Source organism: Lacerta agilis, chromosome 2 (assembly GCF_009819535.1).
Source record: "Lacerta agilis isolate rLacAgi1 chromosome 2, rLacAgi1.pri, whole genome shotgun sequence".
Lineage (NCBI taxonomy): Eukaryota > Metazoa > Chordata > Lepidosauria > Squamata > Lacertidae > Lacerta > Lacerta agilis.
In genome coordinates this window covers 67,540,005-67,565,436 of record NC_046313.1, presented here as the reverse complement: position 1 = coordinate 67,565,436, position 25,432 = coordinate 67,540,005, and the positions used below count along the sequence as shown (strand labels likewise).

At 45.8% G+C, this 25,432-nt stretch overlaps 1 protein-coding gene across 4 annotated transcripts in view; it reads right to left on the bottom strand.

The window, feature by feature from the left end:
• SEMA3F (semaphorin 3F) overlaps positions 1–7,802 on the bottom strand; it is a 123,517-nt gene extending 115,715 nt beyond the window's left edge. For 2 of the 4 annotated variants that reach the window (XM_033140580.1, XM_033140584.1), the window contains exon 1: positions 7,460–7,802. The gene's annotated coding sequence lies outside the window, so the exon portion shown is untranslated. Of the gene's footprint in view, positions 1–5,115; positions 5,224–6,207; positions 6,227–7,459 lie in introns of those variants that run through there. The other 2 variants (XM_033140583.1, XM_033140582.1) reach the window with 2 other exon arrangements.
• Between the last annotated feature and the right edge of the window lie 17,630 nt (positions 7,803–25,432).

The window sequence follows — 25,432 nt, the reverse complement described above, 5'->3', positions numbered from 1 at the left end:
CAGACAGTAGGTAACATGTTGTTTCTGTCCAGCTGAACCTGTGAAGTTTGCAAGCTCCCTTGGATTCAGAATGTGGCATTCAACCACAGCCCTTGGAGTGGTACTGGACCGCCCTGCCCCCCCCCAAATCCCTTTATTCTTGTTCAGTAAGAAGGAACCTGTCATTTCCCAGCTCTTAAAATGCTCATTAGAATGGATCACAAGGATTTGAGTCCTTACTCCCCTACCACATCAGGAATATGATGGCAAGAGGCATGCATCAAAGGTCTCCTTCTCTTGTTCTGTTTCTATTGTACTAAGAGTACATATGGATGCAGTTATAAAGCATGCTAAAATTATTCAAACAACGTGTGTACATGTGAGCAGGCAAAACCCCTTTAAATATTTAGAGTTTCTCGCTTGCAATCAAGGTATCTGAAAACCTCAAACCTAATGTACTGCATACACATTATTAGCACTTCAGCCAGTTTCTTAAGAAAGTCTTAAGAACAATTTGCAGTAAAATGTACATATACATACCACAACTAGGGAAAGGAAAACCGACCAAATGGCTCCCTAAAGCAGCACTTCCCTCTGTTCTCCAATTTGATGAATGCTTGAGGGGGGGGGAAGGGGGGGCATAATTGCTACCAACACTGCCCCCTCTGGTTCACTGGTGAGATGCAGGGAAGTGGTAGTTAATGACAGAAACAAACTTCAGGGATTTCACAGGAAAATCCTTGGAATCAGTCAAACAAATCCAGACTGGCTCTATGGACGTTTAGGGTAATTGATGGGCCCCCAGGAGAACACAGCTTTCTTCGGCTGTGGGCAATGCACCACAATTGCAGGAGTTAAAATTTCCCCAGGGGCAATATATCATAGCAATTTCCTTTGCACTAGGTAAATATTTGTATTATTTGCCTGTCTTTCCGCACACATTCACACTTCCCCTTTTGGAGATTCTTCACTCAGCACACACATCAGTTCTTTTTGGAACCAGAATGTCTAAAATCCAAATTACCCTGTGAAATAAAAGCTACAATCGGCTGCATTTAAATCAAACCCCCGCCGGCCTTGGGAAATAGTTCTGGCAAATACCAATATTGCATTTGGATGGTGCTGTGCGTGCCATTGAGAGTGAGTGAGATGGCAAACAAAGGAAAAGAGCAGAGAAGGGGGAAGGGAGGGAGGGAGCGGGAGAATGTAAGAAAAAGAAAGGAGAAAGGAGAAACAGAAAGCTGGGAGAGAAGAGAAAAGCGATCAGGAAAATACTGTACTGTTCTTGAGAAGTGTTCCCTGGCTCTAAAGTGTCAGTCTGTCTCCTGATGGAATGTGTCACTGTGCGGACTTAGGGAAAAGCTAGTGTGTCATGCTTGGAGACCAGAGGTCCTTTTGCATATGAAGCTCAGCCACTTTTCAGTCTCCATAAATAAACAAGAGATTATTCCAGCCACTTCTGAGCCGAGATCATAATGGAAGGAAAGGAAGATTGGGGACCCCTTCTGCTGGCTCCTAGTGCATCTGTTCAGGAAGAGAGGGGTCTCTGATCAGTTTCAGTTTGTAAATGTCAGTGCATGCATCTGAGCCTCCTGAGAAAGGAGCTTAAAGAACAGGAAATGTTTGGAGAAAGGCAGAAAGAAGGGGGAAAAAAATCAGGAATACAACAGAAATTATTAATAACTCCATGACTAATGTGTGCATGCACACAAGTGGACAATGATGCCAGCAAAAGCTTTCATATCTTCTTGTCAGGGCACAGGGCTAATAACTTTACCAAACTACACTAAGCTGCCACTCTCTGATCCCCTCTGTGGCACCATAGCCGAATTTCTGTGTCTCCCTGGACCAGGCATAGGCAAACTCGACCCTCCAGATGTTTTGGGACTACAACGCCCATCATCCCTGACCACTGGTCCGCTTAGCTAGGGATGATGGGAGTTGTAGTCCCAAAACATCTGGAGGGCCGAGTTTGCCTATGCCTGCCCTGGACTATATGAAGACAGGCAGAATCCTCTTGGAATGTTTTATTCCTTCTAGCCCATTATTGGGTTGGTATTCACAAGGAGCAGCAATCTATGTACAGTCATACCCCGGGTTGCGCACGCTCTGTGTTGCGTACAATCGGGTTGCATACTCCGCTAACCTGGAAGTGCAACACGGAGCGTGAACATTTCTGCGCATGCACAGAAGCGTTCTGCGCAGTTCGTGCATGCCCAGAAGCACGATATCGAGCTTTCGGACATGCGCAGAAATGCCACCCGGGTTGCACTCTGTTCAGGGTGCAAACGGCACTCCGGAACAAATTGAGTGTGCAACCCGAGGTACCACTGTACTTCCTCTTTTTCATGTTCACTTTCCCTTACCAAATTCATGTATAATTATGAGAATTCTAACAATTGTAGTAGACACAAAAGGGGGCCTATTAGATACCTATTCTTAAATTGCTGATTATAAAGCATGCAGACTTGTTTCCCACTGAATCAGTCAATCAGTCCATTTAACCCACTATTCTCTATTCTGACTGACAGCAGCTCTCCAAGTTCTCAGAAGGGGTCTTTCCTAGCCTTGTTAATTGAGATCATTTTAAGGAACCTGTGGCCCTTTAGCTGTTGTTAGATTCCAATTCCCGTTAGTCCCAGCCAGCATGACTGGTCATAGTCTCACAACATCTGAAGGGCTGAAGGTTTCCTATCCCTGCTTTAACTGGGGAACCAGACATCTTTGCCTACCATGAGTTTATTAAGAATGGGGATATGCTGCTGGATTCAGTTGAGGACTAGTTGGGAGTGAAAAAGGGAGCAGGTTTCTCTTTTTTGTCTCTTTTTGCCTACATTAACGGTATTTTTCTCACCCAGTGTTAAATTATTCTCAACTGTACAAGGAAATAGTAAAAAATGTGAGAATAGTCTACTAGTTTAAAGTCAGACATCCTACCTGTTTACATATGCATGTAGTACTTTCTTACATTGCCAAGCTCATCATGAATAAAGTAGCAGAAATGTGTTCTATGGCCTTTTAGGAGCAAGGCCACCTAGGTAATACATGTTTTTAGTTTTGTTTTTAAGAGAACAATAAAAAGGGATTCACAATTAATAGGTGTTAAAATACTTGCTGATATAAAATACTGGCTATATAAAAATTAAAATCTTATAAACTAGTCTGTGAATGTTATAGTATATAGAAAAGTACATTGTACTGCTCTACAAAAAGACCTCACACAAACTTTGAAATGCAGAACAAAATAATATCAAATTGCATGATTACAGCCATATGATTAACTGTATTCTGAGGGACACTCACTTCTCAAAGTTACTGGTCAGCAAGATACCCTTGGCTGATATGCAAATTTGACAACACAATGCCATCTGTACATCTCTATTCCTGAAGACATGTGTAATTAAAAAAGCTAGACATACTGCAAAAACCAATTCTATAAGTTTAGTACATTCTCCAACTGCAAATCCTTACATAGACAAAATAGCACCACCTACCACAAGAGGGAGGTAGCAGCAGACTCAGGGGAACCTCAATGTTTGCAGAAGTACAAAAACCCTTTGGGGAGGAAAAATCCTAAAGGGGTACCTCAAAACAGTATAGTGAGGACTGAGCATGCTCAATGACCACAAAATGTTGGCTGAATATTAAAGGGGGAGGGAAGAGAAACAAGCAAGGTGGACGGAGTATCCTGGAATGTAAGACTGGCTGAACAGGAGCACTCCGCACCGCAACACTTTGTTGCAAATTCCACTTATCATCAGTACAGTATAACTCAATATATTTTCTCTGACATAATTCAAATGCTTTTAGGGTGTACGCATAAAAAAACAATAGCATTATAGGATGGCCTATCATTTAGTGTTTGTTTCCTAAGTTATGTATTGGGAAGCAAAGTACACTCCATGACCATCTTTGCTTGTAGCTGTTTCTGGTCCTTTGCATCTTCTATCTGACTAATCTTTCCTTGGAGATTGATTTATTCAAATGGTTGACCCTCTAAGTGTTGCATCACAATAAGTTCCACAGGTTAACTGTACATTGTGCAGACAAGTACTTTCTTTAAGTTCACATTCTGACATGTGACACACACAAAAATTGCTCAAGCATTTCTCTCCTTATTTTTGCCAGATGTGAATGTTGTTAACATAGGATCTACTGCGCGAGCGAAATTGACAGTATAGTCAAACTGATGCAGGTTTTACATTTGCATTATAATAGAGCAATTTAAGAGCACACCAATTTAAGCCTCCCAAGTGAAAATACCCTGAATGTTGTTTGTGCAAGACAAAGCATAAGAGAACCAATTTTTCTTCAATTGCATGTTCTCGCTTTTGTAGGTTTTGAATTGCAGACCCAAGGAAATGCAAAATACACACACATAACAACCCCTGCCCTCCACTTAAGTCTTATTTGTCTTCCACCCAAACCACAGCGAGAAGTGAGGCTGCTCAGGGCAAGGATAGAGCCAGAAAGCTGACGCCTGCCTGGTTTCTCAAGTTTCCTTATTTGATTAGAGCTATACTGTTTAATTGATTTGATTGGCTGGGTACACTAAGTTATCCGGCAACAGACTGCTATGTATTGTTTTTCGTGACACCTGGCAAACACCATCTTTAAAAGAGATATTTCCACTCCTCTCACACCCAGGGGAGGATGCCTCTTTCCTGATAGTGCCTCCTAGGGCATATTCCGCAGCTAGACACAGCTTTTTTATTTTTATTTTTTTATTTTTTTGCTTCAGAGCTGTTTTTCACCATATGTAAATTATGCCCATTTAATCAATTCACCAATCAACAGATAGCCTAAAAACTCCTAAGCTGGGTGGGCAGTCTCGCTTTCCACAAGAGAAGCTTCAGAAAGCAACTCTGCTCTAGTCGGTCCCAAAAGGTGGGTATATACCGGTAAAGCCTACGCTTGCCCAGAATGCTCATTCTCAGTATAAAAGCCACCACCCCCCTCCCGCACGCATCTTCCACACGAGCTACTATCGCGTGCCAAGCGCGAGAGGCCCGAGACTCACTCGCGACTTGTGCAAAGCGCTCCTCTTCTCGCACTTGCCGGTCCGGCGAAGGCGCGGGCGCTTGAAGCCGCGGGAAGTCATCGGCCCCCCAAAAATGAAGAGCGGAGCGTGTGTACCTTGGCTCCCTAGGAACGCGCGGGCCTCGAGCTCATTAATTAATTGCCCGCCAGTTGCGCGCTTTACGCGGGCACAAGAAGAAGCCGAGCGACGCTGAAGCCGCGGACGCGGAGCTGGCAGAAGAGAGGGCCGAGCGAGCGAGCGAGGGAAGCACAACCTCGACGGCGGCCGCCTTCCAGTCTTCGCACAGCGTTTTTACCTCAGGGAGAGTTGGCAGGAGCGGCGCGAGGCTCAGGACCACGCCTACCGCCCTCCTAGCGGAGCTTCTGGTGTACCAGGAGGAGAGAAAAAGAAACCACCACGCGGCGGGAGGGGAGAGGGAGAAATAAAGGCGGGCCCGGGAGCAAAGCGCGCGCGTGAGCTTTCACCTCAGCAGTCCGTGCTGGGACGAGGGAGGGAGAGAGAGAGACCTTGGCTTGCAGACCGCTGGCGCGGCAGAGGAGCTGACTTTTCCTCTCCCAGTCTGGAGCCAAGGAAAACATTTCCTCCCTCAAGTTTATGCCCTGCTAACCTCTCCAGCCCTGTGGTACACTAAGCAAAACAAAAGACTTTTAACCGCATGTTCACACGCGAAGCACGCTGGGTCAGCATAAAAAGCCTCGCACCGGCCCCAGCGCACAGTCTTCATTTCTCACCTGCCGTTTCTGTCCCACAAGAACAAATATTCCCACGGAGCATACAAATAAAAAGCAATGAGTTGGGCTGTGGGGGCGGGGGCTCAATGGCGCGTTTATGCAGCCTGACCCTGCGGGGTTACTCTTAAGTAAAACCTCAGGGGGGAGGGGGTTCCGCGTCTGTCTTATTCCCAGGTAACTGTCACACGAGAAAACGACCCAAGTGTCTCCTCCCTTCCTCTGCACCCATCCCACAGGCGCCAGCCGGACGACTGTGCTAGAGTGCCGCGTTAATCCTGCCCTGGGACAACAACGAAGGCAGTGGCAACTTTAGCGATCCGCGATTCACTAACCACCACCACAATTTCAACCAGTTTTGTAACATTTTTATACCAAAACGGCTGAACTTTGAAGCGTAAGATCCAGCGGGCTGGCTTGCACGCAAGTCGTTTTTAAATACTGTACGCGCACACATACCAAGCAGGCTTCAAGCGCTTTGTGGAAGGCAAAGAGAGGGGTCCCGTGAAGACCGTCGGCTCCCATATCTGCTCCGGAGGTTGGCGTCGCTTCTCCAGGCATCTCCCTCTACTTGCTCTGCTGCCCTCGGCTCCGGGCCCAAACCTGCCCCGCTCCCGACCCCGTCTTCGAGACCTGCCAGGCCTAGAGCCGAGGCGAAGGCAGCAGAAGCGCCCCCTGGAAAGAGACTCGCGCCTGCTTCGGCGAGTCGCGTAGTCGGGAGCACCTTGGAGACCTCGCTCCCCGCAGACAACAGGGTTGTTATAAACGGGGCTTTTGTGCAAGGGGTGTGGGGGAAGGAGAAGCTCTAACCAGACCCGGGCATTTCTCCCAGGCGAAAGATAATTTCAGCCGCATAAAAGCGGGCAGGGTTTTACATTTTTTCCCTCCCTGCCCCCATCAACTCCCACTTTTCCGGATTTCTGCTCAACTTTCCCATCACAGTGATGGAAAAAAGGATTGGGACCGGCCGGCCGCTGTCACTTTCCGGATGCAGCGAGTTTGAAGGAGCCGCTGAAAGTTTGCTGCTTCCAACAGCTCCCCACCCCCGTCAACTTGGATCATTAGCCTCCGTCCCCCCCCCCACTGTGCACACAATAGCACCCCCTTCTACGCTCCATAGGTGCCAACTCCCTGGGGCCCTGAGCACCCACAAAATTCCCCATGAAGGGGCCTGGCACCCACAAATTCTGGTGCATAGCACCCATGGTCCCGGGCACCCACGGTCGCGGAGCCAAGCTGGTACTCCTGCTACGCTCCCATCAACAGCGAGGAAGCAGAGCAGCGCAGCAACTGCCTGGAAAGTGGAACCTGCGCCCGCCGGGCAACCGACCTTCTCTCCACCCGCCCATCTCGGCTCGATCCCTTCCATAGACGGGGCGACGTGACACCTTTGCTAGAGCAGAGATCCAGAGGAGGTTGGCAGCTCCATTGACGGAACCGAACTCACTCTCTCCATTAATTCGGAGGCGCGTGGGCAAACGGGGAGGGGGGGGAATGAACTCACGTTGCGCACACGGACGTACCTTTCTGGATGGAGGCAGAGCAGTTTAGACGGTTCCCCGGAAAGGTCACGTCGCTGCTCGCCAGTAGGACCAGAGAAGTACTTGCTCCCAGATCCAGAGTAAAAAAGGGGTGGGGGGTGGGAAGGTGGGATGGGGAATGGGAAGGAGCGAAAACCCTATCTATTGACACCAAAGAGGCATTTTCTCACCAGCTGTCCTGGTAGCGGCGTCCCACCGCCATCCCTCTCTTTCTTTGGTCAAAGTAAGCGGGCGGCCGCAGCCGCTCCTCCAATGTGGTCGGCAGCACCTTCCGGAATCCTGGACTTGGAATTCAGGACTCGAGTGGATCTCTCCGCCAATCCATAGAGACGCTCGACTCACACGCGAGCCAAACCGGTTTCCAGAGGCAGCAGGCAAGGCGGATGGGACTCCCTTCGCACCCGCGGAGCGCAGCGGGCTCGACTTTTCGCGGCGCCTCTCGCCGCTTGTTCCGAGTGTAAATGCGCGGCTGTGCGCCCGCCCGCCCCCGGTCCGCACTCACTCGGTTCTTAAGTTCTCATTGCAGGCCCGGAGAGCAGGAGGGAGGAGGAGGAGGAGGAGGAGGAAAGAAAGGAAGAAAGAAAAAGAAATAATAATGATGAAAGTGGCCTCCTGCCAGCCTGCTTGGCAAAAAGAAAATAAAGAAAATAAACCACCACTCTCCCCCTCCACACACACACACGCTCGAAATCCGCTCCTCTCACATTGAGCACCCAGACTCTATTCAGTCAATTGGCTTCTACCGCCTGTCATTTGCATAGCCCCGCCTCCCCGTCCCCACCTCCCCGGGCAGGGAAGCGGGGCCGGACCCGCCGCCGTTCTCTCCTCCCCACCGCCACCTATTTTTCCACCTGTGCTGCCCCGCCCCTCCCTCCCCCCCCCCGCAGCCTTGCCGCCCCGCTCGGCTGGGCTTGGCAAGGCAGAGGCGGGCGAGGGAGCGAGCCGCGGGATTCCTGCGCTCTCTCCGGGTGTCAGCGAGTTCGGCTCGCGCGACTGTTGACTTTCTCTCCTCCCTTCGGCTAAGGCTCAGTTTCAGCAAGTCCCTCCGCGGCTTCCCTATTCCATCAACGGAAAGAGAAGGGGGGGGGGCAAGAGCCTTATCGGAAACAAGACTGATCACACACACACACACACCCCTATTTCGTGTATACGTACACCTCTTTCCACCTAACTCTGCGCTTTTGTGGACGGGGATTCCCCTCTCCCCCCTCCCCACCCTTTAAAAACCCATAGAGAGGACGAGGCAGACGAAACAGGCGCGTGGGGGGGGGGGAGAATGGGAAAGGCAAATAAATAAATAAACCGACTCCTTTGTCTCTCTCTCTCTCTCTCTCTCTCTCTCTCTCTCTGGCTGAGTTATTCGGTGGATTGCAAGGGAGTGTCTCGCATCCCGGGGGTGGAGGGCTGATGGGGGCGAGAGACAGAAGGGTGGGGTGGGGGGGTTAGAGTGAAAGAAGGAGAGGGGAAAGACAGAAAAATCAAGAGAAGAAAGAAGATGGGGTGAGGGTGAATTGAATGGTGGGGGGCGAGCGGGGTGGGGTGGAGAGGGGCCTTGCTTTGTAATGTTGCAAAATCCAACCAGACAGATCCTTCAACAAATATCCTGCAACAAAGAAAACTCGGGCGTAACTGACAGCAGGAGAGAGTGTTATCTCTCTCCCCCACCCCGCCCCACGTCTTCGCATCCCAGCGCCTTAGTCGTTTCAGCAGCTTAGGCAAACCAGGTTAACCCTTTGGTGGATGGGATTAGGCGGAAGACCTACCTCTTAGGTCTGTGGGTGGAGGGAAGTATTGGGGTCGTGGGGCGGCGGGGGGTGGGGCTGAGGTTAGGATGCAGAAAGTGTAGAAATGCTGCAGAGGGATCCCGTTTCAAGTAGCGACCCCCTAACCCGCTGTTCTGCATCAGATGGAAGAGTGAGCAGGTTCAAGCCTAGATCAATACCCCACCCTCAGTTAAGGTTTGCTCCACCTTTGAGTCAAAATAGTGGAAAACATGTGTGTATGGGGGGGGTGGAGTTTTATGTATTTAAAGTATATAAAGATCAATAAGGTCTGGCTTCACCGAAAGGAGATCCCTCTTTCTCAGATCTGGCTGTATATCCTAGTGAGTGAGGGGGCTGTTGTGCCCTTTAAAAAGGCGGAAAAATATTCAACATAATGATTTACAAATGTATATGTATATGCTTATTGCTTTGTGCACATACTGAAGGCTGTTTAGCAAATTACATTTTTTTCCCTACACAGAGGTAATCTGCACACTGCACATGTTGGCTTTCTGACCTGTGTGCTCCTGGCAAAACAGATACTTGCATTCCATTTAGAAGTGCCAGCATACACATCCCCCCACTATACAGGAGAGATTACTTCTATGCGTGTGTGGGGGGGGAGAGATATGTGAATGCCCCTAAGAGTGAGCAAGTTTTTGATGAGGTTGGGCATAGCTATGAGAGTCGGGAAACCTGACATTCATCACTCTAAGGACATACAATGATTGACCAGCCAAAAGTTCTGCACTGAAATCCAAATGACAGGTTCTGGCCTAAGGCTAAGCAAGGAAGGATGCATAATTCCTCTGCCGCCTCCACCTAGCCCCCCCCCCCCCCCGCAATCCCTTGTGTCTTTCACATTTATGTATAATTCATGAATGCATCTTTGGCACAAGGTATCTTCTTCTGTTGCACACGGGGAAAGCAAAAGCCGGAGTAACTTTTAGCAGCTGTTCTGTTTTGGGCTCTGTTAAGCAGCTGGAACATCACGCCACCCAAAAAAAACCAACCTTAAAATATAGTATCCTCATTGCTTTCAAAGCAATTGGGATGCATCCCTGAATCAAAAACGTCTCAGGTAACTTATGTTTATAATCAGGAGGAATACTATCACTTCTCACTGCATGCAAATGCTGTTTCAGATCTTCATAAAGTAAGCCTCTAGTACAGTGACCAGATGGAGAACTTGGCTAAGCGGTTTGGCTAGGTGGTCTCAGTATTTTCAGGAAACTGACCCCGTACCTAATGGAATCAGCATGGTAGGATTTGTTTTAAAATGTGTGCAGATCAGAATACTTGTGATTTTCTACACAAGCAGTAGATTTAATAAAAAGCAGTAGATTTAAAAGGTTAAGTGACTGACATTGCAACCTCACAATAGTTACAGAAAACAAATACTGGGACACTTCAAAATTTGATTATCACCCCTGACTTGCACAAACGATGATAAACCATGCAGACAACAAGGTGCGACTGGCAGTACAGGTCTTTTTCACTTTGGGTATGCTGTGTGTGTGTGAGTTAGCTAATGCTCATCAGACTCCAAACCCCCAAACTCTCATAGCACTATTTTTTTTTTTTTGCAGGATGGTCAGCTGATCAAAGAATGTCTAGTTCATGAAACACCTGACTTTTAACTGATCATTTAATTGGTCTGGAAACCAAGCCTTATGAAGAATGGTTGAAGAAGTTGGGTGAGTTTACCCTAGAAAAGAGAAGAATGAAGGCTCTTCTCCACACTTTCGTTTGTCAAATGATTGCTAGGCACAAGCCTGATAGGTTTTTCTTTTATCCCTCCACTTTCCCCAAGGCAAACCTGCAGGTTATTGCTGAATTGGAACGTCAGTCAGGTTTTCAAATACAAGTATCTTCAAAAATCTAAATAGCTGTCACATGGAAGATGCAGCAAGCTTGCCTTCTGCTGCTCCAGAGGGCAGGACCTGAACTAATGGATTCAAATTCCAAGAAAGGAGATTCCAACTAAACATCAGGAAAAACTTTTCTGATTATAAGAGCTGTTTGACAGTGGAACTGGCTACCTTGGAAGGTTGTGGACTCTGCTTCATTTGAGGTTTTTAAACAGTGGTAGGATGGCCACCTGTCAGTAAATTTTAGGATTAACTGGGCTCACCTTTTAGTTTTTTAAATTATTAGGCATGTCTATTAATTGTAGATTTCAGTCTTAGTTGTAACAATTTCCAGAGGGGTAGCCATGCTAGTCGTTGTTGCAAAACCAACAAAAACTTTTGCTGCACCTTAAAGGCTGACACATGTTATTACAACATAAGCTTCCATGGGCTAGAGTCCACCGTACAATTTGTAGCCACAAGAAGAAAGAATGCAGGAAGAGACCTAATGCTTTCCAGCTGTATTCTTCTTCTTTATGATTTGGTCCCACCAACAGAATTGTTCTTTCTTCAAGAACTTCTTGTTGGCTTCAACCCCCTGAAATCCTTTCCCTCCATTTGGGAACTAAGGATGTAACTCTATACCCACTCACCTAGGTGTAAGCCCCACTGAACTCAATGGGACTCAATACTGTGCAGGCATGTATGGGATTGTGCCGTGAGAGGTGCTCCTGATATGTATTGTGTTTGTTTCGAAACACAAGTGCACAGACACATGTTTTAAGGTGCACACAGACATCACATAGGATGAAGAACTTATTTTGCAGCAAAAAATTGCTTATCTTTCCAAACAGCTTTAGAGCTTTTTGCAAAACACTTATCTAATATTTGCCGTATAATAGACACACATAAAGCTCTTCCTAGTGTACAGCCTTCTTGAGATACAAGCTTGCACAGATACGCTTCAAAAATAATCCTGAAAGCATAAACTTTGATATTGCCAAAAGTTGTCTTTTATCAAATGAGATCACTGGTGCATCTAGCTCAATAATGTCTCTACACTCAGTTGCAGCAGCTCCTCTTTCCCAGGGATTGAACCCGGAATCTTTTGCATACAAGATATGTAAACGTGTGCTCTAGTCTGAGCTTCAGCTCTTTTCTTATTTTTGTTGTTGTATATTTTTAAATTTACTGGCCATAGTTTTAGGAACAGACAATTATATGAAGCTGCCTTATTCGGGGTCAGACCAGTGGTCCATGTAGCTCAATATTGTCTACACTGACTGATTGGGACTTTCCAGGAATTAAAAAAGTGTTCTCTCCCTTTGTCCTACCTGGAGATGTCAGGGGCTGAACCTGAGATGTACAGCATGAAAAGCAGGTGCTCTACCACTGAGCTACAATCCTCCTCCTTATGTGATCATTCACCTTATGTAGTTGTGGATATTTGCCTTTATTTGATAATGTTCAGGTGTTTGATTTACATTATTTTATGCTAAGGATTGTTGTTTCTTTCATTTATTCATCATAAACTATTCTGATAACCCTTTGGGGTTGAAGAGTAGGCTATATATGTCTCATATGAATATCCTGAATGTTTGTAATACATAAAATGGGCAAACATTTTCTAAACATCATTATTCACGCTGACTAATTTCCATCCTGTACAAATCAAAAGATTAAAGATCTTGGTACCACATTTATCATGACATTTCATAAGCCAGTGTGCCTACTTCATCAGAAGTGGTTCCCTAAGTGAATAAGATAAGCATACCCTGAATTTGATTTGATTCTATATTATTTTGGGCTCAACTATCCCTTGCACTACTTGATCATTTAGCCTGACTAGGAAAAACATACCAGCAAAACAATTGTGTCTTTTTATCTTCTCTGTGCTCAGGGCATACTGAGATGACCATACATCTGATGAAGTGGGCTGACCCATATAAGCCGTAAGTATTGTAAATATGTATTGTTACAATACATATTTTTAGCTTTTACAGTGCCGCAATATTCTTTGTTGTTTTTGCTGCAACAAATTAACATGCTCAACCCTCTGGAATCCAAAATAATTTTTGCAGTCATGTCACATACATAGGATAACAATTTCTAATATGCCTTTTTTCCGTGGGTGAGAATACACTAGCCTTTCTGCAAGAACATAGTTCCTTTAAATTAAAAGCAATGTCTTTCACTCTAAATCCCAGTGGGAATTTCAAGTAAACATTGGAAGATTATGGGCATACTATATAAAATACAAATAGTTTTGCCGCGCACATGTAAAACATTGCCCATATAAATTGATTCTATGCATTAGCAGCAAGTCCCTTAGAGTTCCAAGAGTGCATAAGATTGTAGTTGTGTAGCACAATCCCAAGTATCAGTGGGATATACTTCCCTAGGAAGTCCACTTACGTTTACAGAAGTGTCAGTAAGATTCCAGTGTGCCATATCCTATGTGTTGGGTTGTTAATACCAAAATAGTTTGTTTCCGATGCATATCATCACAAAAGTTTTCTGTGTACAGCTTTTTGCTTTGAGAACTTTGGAATAAAGACCCCATTGAAGTGTAGAGAACTATGAAACAAACTTTTCAATGGCAATGATTTATGAAGTATCAGGGAAGCAACCAGAGAAATAGCCGCATAGTACCTCTTGGGTACATGCCAGTGGGTACCAGGATGGTTATTCACATGAAAGAGTGCCATCTATTGGCTCCCAACACTATTTCTTGTTATCTTTTCCACAGCTGTCCTGTTGTGGCACAGACCAGCTCTCAGTTAGGTTTCATAACTTGGGTTGGGGAGGGGAAGGGAAGGATTAGGCAGCACTACAAGAACGTCTTCTTAAATACCGCAGCACCAAAGCTCTGCCCCAGACTATCTTGCATCCTCTTTGTGCCTTCATTAGTATGTTCACCATGTCTCTAGAACAGATAACAGTTGGGGGAAATATATATACTGTATATAAGTTCTAGAGAAGGGCAATGAAAAGCTTTGGTGACATGAAAGGATTCCATAGAAGGAGAGATTAAAAATGCGAGGGCTAGGAAACAGGCAGCAGGGAGGATGAGAGAAGAATACCAAGTAAGAAGTGAGATAAGGAAGGCCAATCAGACATTCCAGTTTACCTTCCCCATAGCAGAAGTATTCAAAGGTGTCCCGGCAGGTGTCCATTCATGTTTTACCAATGATGGGAAGGATGAGGTGGAAGGAATAATAATGAGCACAGTCATGCATGTGCTGAATGCCACAGAGTATAGTGTGGTGATGCGTAAGGACCAAGAAACCTGAGCCTTTGGGGTCTGGCTGCTCCAAAGTAACAGAAGGCTAAGAATTTACATGATCAGTTTACATGAGGATGAGGATGAGGATGAGGATGAGGATGGATGGCAATCTGTTTTGCTTTACCATACTTCTTACATACCAATAGCATACAGGTGTTTTCAAAGACAACAAATGAAAACTATGTTCTCCATTTCAAAAAGAAACAGCTATTTTAGCAGATACTAGCAGGAGCATGTACAAAAAACCCTGAATGTATCGTTACAATGCGTATAATTTGTGCATGGGGTGCTTTAAAAATAAGAATGGTTAAGACCTGGGGCTTGTCAACACTGGAGTTTAATGTGGTTTTGAAGCTGCTTCACTCTTGTGGAAGAAAGGAAGCAGCAGCTTTTCACATGAGTGACTCCTAATTCTTGACTTGGAGTGGCACACTTAAAAAGCTTGCTGTTTTGTGAAAATATGGTATTTTTATATTTTTTTAAAATTTCTATACCACTTTATATTTTTTAATAAAAACCTCAAAGCATATTAAATCAATAAAATAATAGCCGGGATATTATTCCTCCGGCCTCATGGGGAGCCTCTTCAGTGGGGCTGGTGAGTGTGGGCACCACCCCCTAGGCCAGGTGAAAAGGGCCTTGCAGGGAGCGGTCTTCACGCCTCACAGCCGGGCGATGTATTTTGATGATGATTATGACGATAGTTTTTAAAGGTACACATGCACAGGTAAACAAATACATATATGCATGTCCACAAAGGACCTGAAATTTCCTGGCTTGCAGAAGCAGAGATGTATAAAAATTATTATTTCTTACTCCTCTTTTGTGCAAACCTGGTATATTGAAAAGCATGTCTTTAGGTTTCTAGATCTTATGGTGGAGATGATACACAGCATGGATACATCTCATCAAGCACTGCTCACCAGTGTGAGCAGCAGTAGTTCACACACAAACAGTTTCACTTCTGATTAAACAAGATATTAACATGATGCAAAATCAATGGAGCAAAAGCACTTTATACAGTATCATCAGCATACTGCCCTATTATGAAGTGGACCCATACAATAGGTAGAGATGGAGCTAGATGGTTTAGGACTAGTCTGGATATTCAGAACTGCTCTGGCTTGGGAAGCCACTTAAAATAGTTAGCTGGCTTAAGCAATGCTTAAATCCTTCAGATAGTTTGAGCTCATTCACTGCTGCAAGGCATTAAACTGTCTTATATTTAAAACTGCCGCAGAGAACAGCTCAAGAGCTTAAACTTCCAGCCCAATTCTGTTGAGGCTTTAAGGCATTTTGGTAGTTTAAGAGTTAATGACAGCAGCTCCCCTTAAATTTCTTATGAGATTAGGCTGTGATGAGTCAAGCTATGTGCCACACATTATTGCTCAGGTTCCTTTCTGGGATCCAGTCCTTTTGTTAGCATTGAGCTTCTAATTCCAAAAATAGTGAGAAAGAGTCCCCTGCCTTTCCACCTTTGCACCATTGTAAAGTCACCCTCTTCTTTCATCTACATCTCCCTGGCTACCAAGCAAGCCCATTATATCCTGTCCCAATTCACTAATGAGATGAATTGGTCCCTGTCCCTTTTCTTTCAAGCTCTTGAGTTTACAGAACTGAAGAGTTTGTCCACCCCCTTGTCCTCTTCTGTTTCCTTTTTCTGCCTTACTTTCCAAAGTTTGCACAGATACCAGAGCTGCGCTGGAGATAAGGTAGGTTGAGGCAGAGGTGTACCGAGCCGCTTGGCTGCCGGGGGCGGCAAGCCAAGCGGCACCCCCTGGGGCGGGGCCTCGCTCCATAGTGTATGCGTCATGACATGCGCTGCAGACATGCGCAGTCCGCCTGGACTCCCAAGCTGCCGCCTGGCACCCCTTCCGTGCGGCGGCTGCTCATGCGGAAGGGCTGCCAGGCGGTGGCTTGGGAGTCACACTAGTGGGGTGGTGGTGGCGCAGAGTGTCACCCTCCCCAGGCTGGAACATGGGGCGTACCGCCCCCAACGCCCCGCCCTTGCTATACCACTGGCTTGAGGGGCATTCTTTGTGGTGTTGGTGGGCGTTTGTGTGCATGTGTGAGTAAGTTAATGTGAGTTAATGTGGTGGTGGTGGGGAACCTACATGCATCCAGCTGTATGGTTGCATCAAGCATATGCCCTTCCTGCCTTAAGACTATAAGGAAAGCCTGCTAAGTCAGGCCAATGCACCTTCTAGCCCATCCTGTTCTCACAGTGGCCAACCAGATGCCTGTGGGAAGCTTGCAAGTAGGACTTGAGCACAACAGCACTCTGCCCACCTGCAGTTCCCAGCTGACTCTGGATTTAGAAACAGTGTACCAGTTGCTGGGGAGCCTGAGTAGGAGGGTGCTATTGTGCTCATGTCCTGCTTGCAGGCTTCCCATCGCACTTGTGTGGCCGATGGGAGAACAGGATGCTGGAGTAGATGCGCCTTTGGCCTGATCCAGCAGGCTCTTCTTATGACTCGGCCGTGCAGAGACAATGGGGCATGTGCTTGCCTGGCTGCTTTCCCTGCCCATCATGGATGGGGCTTTAGTCTGAACTTGGCTAAGAGAGCCTGCAGTCTCTAGGGATGTGTGGCTTTCTAACTGGGTGCATGTGATTCCTTAAAAATGCCATAATCTACAGAGGAACACCAGAGTGAAGAAAGCCTAGCATCTTTTTCTGTTCCACCTCTAGTGCTAATAAAAGAATAGCCCATCCCACAGGGGTTCAATGCAAGGTCTTCTTTTTGCAGATGGAGATAGATCCCCCCCCTTCCTTATCCAGTCTTCTCGCCTTATTTTTGTGCCTGCTTGAGCCATATGCCCATGTAATGGCATCTTTGGTACTAGGAAATGTCAAACGGAAAAGGCATTAGAGTGGAGGCCTTTTTTAGAGCGAACACATTCCTGTGGGAGATTCTCTCATGTTGTTCAAGAGACTTGTATGAGATATTATATTGCTTTTCTGCATTATTTTTGAAGACCTCCACACGATAGGATTTCTGAGCACAGGTATAACTATAACCATGACAGCCAGTGTGGAATAGTGGATACAGAGAGAGCTGAGCTCTGGAATGACCTAGCTTCAAAGCACTGCCCAGCTATTTTATTTACTTACTTACTTACTTACTTACTTACTGAATGAATGAATGAATGAATGAATGAATAAAATTTATACAGGTGAAACTCGAAAAATTAGAATATCATGGAAAAGTCCATTTATGTAAGCAATTGTTTTCATTAGCTACTGAAGTTTAATATATGAGATAGACTCATGACATGCAAAGCGAGATATGTCAAGCCTTTGTTTGTTATAATTGTGATGATTATGGCGTACAGCTGATGAAAACCCCAAAGTTGAAATTGTTAATTTGGGGTTCTCATCAGCTGTACGCCATAATCATCACAATTATAACAAATAAAGGCTTGGCATATCTCACTTTTCATGTCATAAGTCTATCTCATATATTAGTTTCACCTTTTAAGTTGAATTACTGAAAGAAATGAACCTTTCCACGATATTCTAATTTTTTGAGTTTCACCTGTATACTGCTTGCTTGTAAAAAAGCAACAACCCCAAGAGGGTTGCAACAATCTAACATAAAACATTAAAATTATTGATATAAACAGGTATTAAATATATTCAAAAGCTGATTAAAATCAACAGCAGCCAAGCAGCGCAGCTTTAGATCTGTCACCATGTATTCCCATGCAGAATCAGTCTGTGGATTAAATGAGGAAAAGCCCCATGTCTGACATCCTTTAGGGAAGGGCAAGAATAAAACCTATTAAACTGTACAGGACTGGCAACAGGGAGCACAAATGGGACTGCCTGCAACAAAATGTTGCAGTATGGAATGGTCCATGTTCAGTGTTACAACCACTCCACTTCATTCCCAGCTCCGTTTTCCATTCTCAGCCTCTGCCACTCCCCTGCTGCCAGTCAGTATTCTGTGACTGCTATACACACTCAGTCCTTATTTAACTGTTATTATTGTTTGCTTTGTTTGTTTTGGTGAGGTTCCTCTGTTAGGGTTCCCTCGCCCCCATTTAAAAAAAAAAACAAAAAAACTTCTGCTGCAAAGCTTGGGTTTGACCTAGGAGGCCTGTTCTTCTGGATGGGTGCCGCTGCTGTGACTACATAGGGACTGGGGTACCCACAGTCTAAAGATCGGAAACAGAAGAAAGTATGCACAAAGGAAGTGATCACACACACACACACATACGTGCGCACACACAAACAGAGGTTCCATGCTATTCTCAGTTTTATAGACAGTAAAATGATCTTTAAAATAACGTTATCTTTTCTGCAAGGCTCTTATACAGCTTAAAAAACCCATTGTGTAATATGTGTAGAATGAAGAAGCAAGTGATATCAGGGGAGTGTAGTAATGAAGGGACTGGGAACAAGGCCAGGGATCTCTTTCATCAGCTGGTGCCTTTCCAGGTTTTTTCTTTGGGTGGTGGGGAGTGTTTCTTGCTGTTTGATGTTAGGCAGACAGCAACTGGAAGCAGTTCTACCTCCCACCAAGCATTGTTGTGGAATGCAAATGACACTAACAAACAAAGGGCTAAGTGTTCTTAAGCCTGTAGCACTGGAGACAGAATGGTAGCCTCCCCCCCCCCCCCCACAAATGGAAGGTAGTATGATAGGGACATGGTTTCTTGTAGTGGGCATCCTACTATTATCTCTATTTCCATTTTATGCAAGCCTTTCTATCGTTTCCAAAGTCTTTCATATTTGCTTGACCTGAGATGACACAATTGTTAATCAGTGTAATACAATATGGGTGGCACTATATGTTTTGATCTGCTTATTCCAGTTAATATCCCGCAAGTCAGGTTCTGAACCAACTGGAGTATTCAAAGGCAGCCCCACTGCAGTAATCTAACCTGGAAGTGGCAAGGCCAAATCTTTGGCACTCCAGATGTTGTTAGACTCTAACTCCCACATGATCAGGGCGGATGGAGGTCGTAATCCAACATTTGGAGAGTCACAGGTTCTCAGCCCTAGCGACTAGGGTAGAAATGGGAAACTGGGTATGGCCAATGGACTGGCTCCTTCAAAGCAGGTGGCCCTGAGCTCTGATCAGCTGATGGGTGCTGGGAGTCATCCCCATGGAAGTCAATTTATAAGTGTTTTGCAGCCATGTTTTTGCTTGCTCGCCCTTGATGTTACATGTGATGCCAGGGGCAGGTGGGTGTGGTTTTGGGGAAAAGGCATCACAGAACTTAATTAGACCTGTGGGCTGGAGGTTCTTCACTGCTGCACTAGGGCATAAATGACCAGGTCCAACTTCTTGGGGAAAGGGTGCAGCAAACATGCACACCAAGGCTTGTAAAAGGCACTCCCAGCCAACGCTACTACATGAGCATCCAGGAACTCCTCTAAACTGTGAACCTGATTTTCAAGGGAGGGCACAAATCCATCCAAGCAGATTTAACACCTACTGTTAAGAATGCCAGATATGGCCCCAACCAACAGTACCTCTATTTTATCTGCCTGCCGGTGGCGTCACACCTACCCTCCAGCGTGGGTTCCAAAGTGGCAACTAGTCAGGGAGTGTACAGAAGGAGGCTGCTAGTTTGCACTCTGCTGCGACTGAGCTTTTTCATGCCTCCGAGGCGCAAATGGCATTGTGCTGTCATGCACATGGCAAAAGCAATATTGTGCAATGATATTAGTCTGAGCGCTCCCTGCTCTGTAGCTTGCAATTTTCTCCCTACTTGACTGCAGTTAGGAACAGGACTATTAAGAGTCAGCTACTAAGAAATCAAGCTTTTTTTTTTTTTGATGCGGAATAGTGGGGTGTGGGGTGCAATACCCTCCCAATGCTGCCCAGATGACCATTGTCCAAAATAGAACCTCTTCTGAATACTTTGCTTGATCTCTGTTTGAGGACTTCATCAGAATTGCACAGAAAGATTTTCTTTTTAGAACAACAATTACTGCCTGCTCTTCCAAGGTTAAACTGAAATCAAATAACATTCAGATCTTGCTCCGGGCCTTGCTCTCCAGAGGTAGGAAAATCATTAACTGCCTCGGCTCCCGGCAGCTTCCAGTATCTTGTGATTGCTCCACTCCAGCAATTCAAAGGGGTAGCATAGTAAATGCTGCATGCAGCTCCTCTCCCGATTTCCCCATCCTCTTCAGCTGTGTTATTATTACAGCTGGAAAGGAAATGACGCCATCCCTCCATTTCTTGGTGGTTGGTGTTTTCTGTTTTGCTTCTTTTAAAAAAGGAAAGAGCATGTGTGAACTTTCAAAGAGTAACAGACTTAGGAGGCTGCATTAAGGAACATGAGGTTAACACATCTGAGCTTGCCTAAGCCTGCCTTGAAAAGCTCTGATTATATTGCGTTCTGCCTTCCATTAATGTTGGACTCCAGCCCCAGACAACCACATTTCCCTTAGGACTTGTTCATTCTGGGCAGAGAGACACCAGTTATTACACGGTGCCATTCCACTGACCATCTGCTGAGCATCCACATATGCAGTGTTAGAAACTGAGATATGAAAGCTAGGAGCTATATGGCACCTTAAACCTAGGTTTTGGGCGCAACAACAGAATGTCTAGGCAAGCTTTTTTATAACACAAATACAAAGCTGACAGTGAATGAACTGCAGCTAAATATGTTCATTTTTCACATGGTCTAGTCTTTCCCCTGCCCATCCCCCTAATATTCTTAAGAGGGTCTCTTCTCCAGTCTTCAAAGAATAGCTGGAAGTGGGGAGGCAAAAAAGGTCCTCCTTTCCTTCTACTCTGCAGTTTTAATCTGAAATCTTAGTCGTAGTACTGTGTCCAGAGCTCAGAAACTGCTTGTGCTAATGAAATTCCCTGCCACAAAATGCGCCCAGAACAATGGGAGTTTCTAACACTGCACATATGCATTAGGTCGAAGCCAATCATTAGGCAAATGCCAAGGTCCCAGCAAAAGCACATCACCTATGCTTGCTTTGGGACCCCCTAAACATATTTTTCTGTCCCAGTACTTTGAGCGATACCAGGTGGCTGCATCTACTTGCCATTTCAATTTCCTCCAATGCCCCAATTATAGCATCACTCTGGGGCATTATGAGACATTGAAATGGTCAATAGAGCCAGTCTTCTGGCACTGCTCATAGCACTACCACAGCTACCCACCACTACCAGGTAACCCCACCAGGACCACTGACAAAGGAGGGGGCCCACTAGAGAGTATTTTGCCCAGGGCCTGTTCAAAACTGGAGCTGCCCTGCACACTTTGTATGTGTGATCATGCCCCAGAGTGTTGTTGTTGTTTTGTTTCTCTTGTTGGGGCAAGGCTGACGTGACGTAGGGCAAGGGGCATTTCTACATACAGAGTACCAAGGCTAGTTCACATGTTGGAATGTGATGTATCCAATGTTCTGTGGTTCCCCAGCTATGTAGAAACAACAGGGTATCAACCACTGGTATCCTATAAGACATGAATGCTTCGAGCTACCTGGAGCACTGCTACAAAGTTCCACCCGTCATGGATATGTAAGGCTAGGGGTTGCCTTCCTTGCTCACTCCACTCTCCAACCCCAGTTCCTCCACACCTGGCCAATCTCTTCTGCCTTTGCACCTGACCAAACTCCCCTTTCCTTACACTTCACCACACCACACTGTTATAAGAATTCTATGGTCTCAAATATAAATTAAATGTTCATAAATGTACAAGACAAACACATCCATAAGTATATAAGCCACGTGTCTGAAGTGGTACAGGAGAGCAATCCTGAAGCCATTTTGACTCTCCCAAATTGACCTCAAATATTTCTCTGCAAGGAGGAAGGAAATGGAAAAGCCTCCCTATTGTCTTTCACTTACAAATCCTGTCTTGTGTATGAATAAGGTGAGCCTGTGACCTGGATTCAGAAACTAAAGTATTAACCATCACAAAAGAATGGCCAGTTACAGGTACGTAGCCGTGTTGGTCTGCCATAGTCAAAACAAAATAAAATAAAAAATTCCTTCCAGTAGCACCTTAGAGACCAACTAAGTTTGTTTTTGGTATGAGCTTTCATGTGTAAAGTAATCAGTGACCATTATCAGGCATCCTGGCAGATGGATTTCTGCTGCAGACCGCCTCATCTGCTGTAGACTGCCTCCTTCTGTGATGTATGTATGATGTTTTAGGGGGGTGGTCTTGGGCTACAGGGCGGGCAATTTCAAAAATCTTTATAAGGGCTTGCCCACCATTGTTCAGGGTTCTCCTCCCTCCTGTGTGTGGTGAGTGGGGACCCTGCTGCAACAGCTTAATAAAGATCAGGCTTACTAGCCACTTTTCTTCTCAATATACTCTGGCTGGCCTCTGTCATTTCCTCCTACTGAAAGGAGACCCACTTAAGGACTCTGTGTGGGCTCTTGGATACCCAAAAAGGGAAAAGGAGCAGTTTTTGTCTTATAACATCACCTATCCTATTTCCTCACAGCTTTCCCAAGCCTCCCTTCCCTGCTCTCCCCACCCCTTCCCTTAGAGCTTGCACCAAACCCCTTCTCCTCCCCTCACAGCTTGCCCCAAACTACACCTCCTCCCTCACAGCTCACCTACTCTCCTTTAATCACCACTCCAGTGATATTTGGTGGAGCGGGGCAGGTGTTTCAGAGTAGTTTGCCAAGCAAGTGCCTCTCACCTTCCTTTAAACAGCTTGCCTGAGCTGCCTGCTACCCACACTGCTTGCTTGCTTGCTCACCTGCCTGCTGTTCTGTTGTCATGCTGGAGTTGTTATTATAGGTGCTTTTGTGTTGGCTACCACATTAAAAGCACTTTTTGTCATGGATAAAGGTATCTTGGCTGATATGCTATGCCATCATCTGGTTATACTGTCTCGTTGAGTTGAAAGTAGGGTGTTAAATTCCCCCTTGGCAACAGAAGGCAGTCAATAGTTGGCCTTACACACATGTGCTTTGTTACCTGTGGGAGCTTTTGGGTGTAGCAGCGTCGCTAGGGGTACAACTCTAGAGAGGCTTGGTAGGCCTAATGGTGAAATGTGTGCTCCTCATCAACGCTCTTACTACTGGAAAAATGGGGGGGTGCCAGCTGCAGCAGGAAAAGTGCAGAAGTGCGATGACCCTCACATGGGATGCAACTGTAATTACCAAACCAACCCCGGGAGGCGGCACAACCGCAATAACAAGAGTTCTAATACTTGCCCTTGCCTGCTTCCCTCAGGGCGGATGTCTGGCAAGCATTAACCTTGCAATAATAGGAAAGTGCCTGCTTTGCTTTTGTTTATAAAATAAACAGTTTTCCCTCTGCTGTTTTCCCAAGTGCCCTTGGGGGAGAGGTGCCCAGCAAGCCAGTGGGACTCGTTGTCCTGACATGGTACAGAGAGCGCAAGCTGAGGTGAGGACTCCCAGAAACAGGATGCTTCGGATTGTGATAGAACCATTCCCAGCAAGCTAGGAGCGACAACAGTCCAGAAACCAGGTTTAAGTAAACCGTCACCATCTTCCCTAGGCAGCTTTCCTGACCAGAGTGAGCCTTGGAAATTAGTTTGTTAGGAGTTTTCTAACAAACTCCTTCCTCAAGCACTGTAGCAATGTTGTTGTTGTTGTTCAGTCGTTCAGTCGTGTCCGACTCTTCGTGACCCTTCTTTGGAGGTCTTTAAGCAGAGGCTTGACAGCCATCTGTCAGGCATACTTTGATGGTGTTTCCTGCTTGGCAGGGGGTTGGACTGGATGGCCCTTGTGGTCTCTTCCAACTCTATGATTCTATGATTCTATGATTCTATGATTCTATGACCCCATGGACCAGAGTACGCCAGGCACGCCTATCCTTCACTGCCTCTCGCAGTTTGGCCAAACTCATGTTAGTAGCTTCAAGAACACTGTCCAACCATCTCATCCTCTGTCGTCCCCTTCTCCTTGTGCCCTCCATCTTTCCCAACATCAGGGTCTTTTCTAGGGAGTCTTCTCTTCTCATGAGGTGGCCAAAGTACTGGAGCCTCAACTTCAGGATCTGTCCTTCTAGTGAGTACTCAGGGCTGATTTCTTTGAGAATGGATAGGTTTGATCTTCTTGCAGTCCACGGGACTCTCAAGAGTCTCCTCCAGCACCATAATTCAAAAGCATCAATTCTACGGCGATCAGCCTTCTTTATGGTCCAGCTCTCACTTCCGTACATTACTACTGGGAAAACCATAGCTTTAACTATACGGACCTTTGTCGGCAAGGTGATGTCTTTGCTTTTTAAGATGCTGTCTAGGTTTGTCATTGCTTTTCTCCCAAGAAGCAGGCGTCTTCTGATTTCGTGACTGCTGTCACCATCTGCAGTGATCATGGAACCCAAGAACGTGAAATCTCTCACTGCCTCCATTTCTTCCCCTTCCATTTGCCAGGAGGTGATGGGACCAGTGGCCATGATCTTAGTTTTTTTGATGTTGAGCTTCAGACCATATTTTGCGCTCTCTTCTTTCACCCTCATTAAAAGGTTCTTCAATTCTTCCTCACTTTCTGCCATCAAGGTAGTATCATCAGCATATCTGAGGTTGTTGATATTTTTTCCGGCAATCTTAATTCCGGTTGGGGATTCATCCAGTCCAGCCTTTCGCATGATGTATTCTGCATATAAGTTAAATAAGCAGGGAGACAATATACAGCCTTGTCGTACTCCTTTCCCAATTTTGAACCAATCAGTTGTTCCATATCCAGTTCTAACTGTAGCTTCTTGTCCCACATAGAGATTTCTCAGGAGGCAAATGAGGTGATCCGGCACTCCCATTTCTTTAAGAACTTGCCATAGTTTGCTGTGGTCGACACAGTCAAATGCTTTTGCATAATCAATGAAGCAGAAGTAGATGTTTTTCTGGAACTCTCTGGCTTTCTCCATAATCCAGCGCATGTTTGCAATTTGGTCTCTGGTTCCTCTGCCCCTTCGAAATCCAGCTTGCACTTCTGGGAGTTCTCGGTCCACATACTGCTTAAGCCTGCCTTGTAGAATTTTAAGCATAACCTTGCTAGCGTGTGAAATGAGTGCAATTGTGCGGTAGTTGGAGCATTCTTTGGCACTGCCCTTCTTTGGGATTGGGATGTAGACTGATCTTCTCCAATCCTCTGGCCACTGCTGAGTTTTCCAACTTGCTGGCATATTGAGTGCAGCACCTTAACAGCATCCTCTTTTAAAATTTTAAATAGTTCAGCTGGAATATCATCACTTCCACTGGCCTTGTTGTTAGCAAGGCTTTCTAAGGCCCATTTGACTTCACTCTCCAGGATGTCTGGCTCAAGGTCAGCAACCACA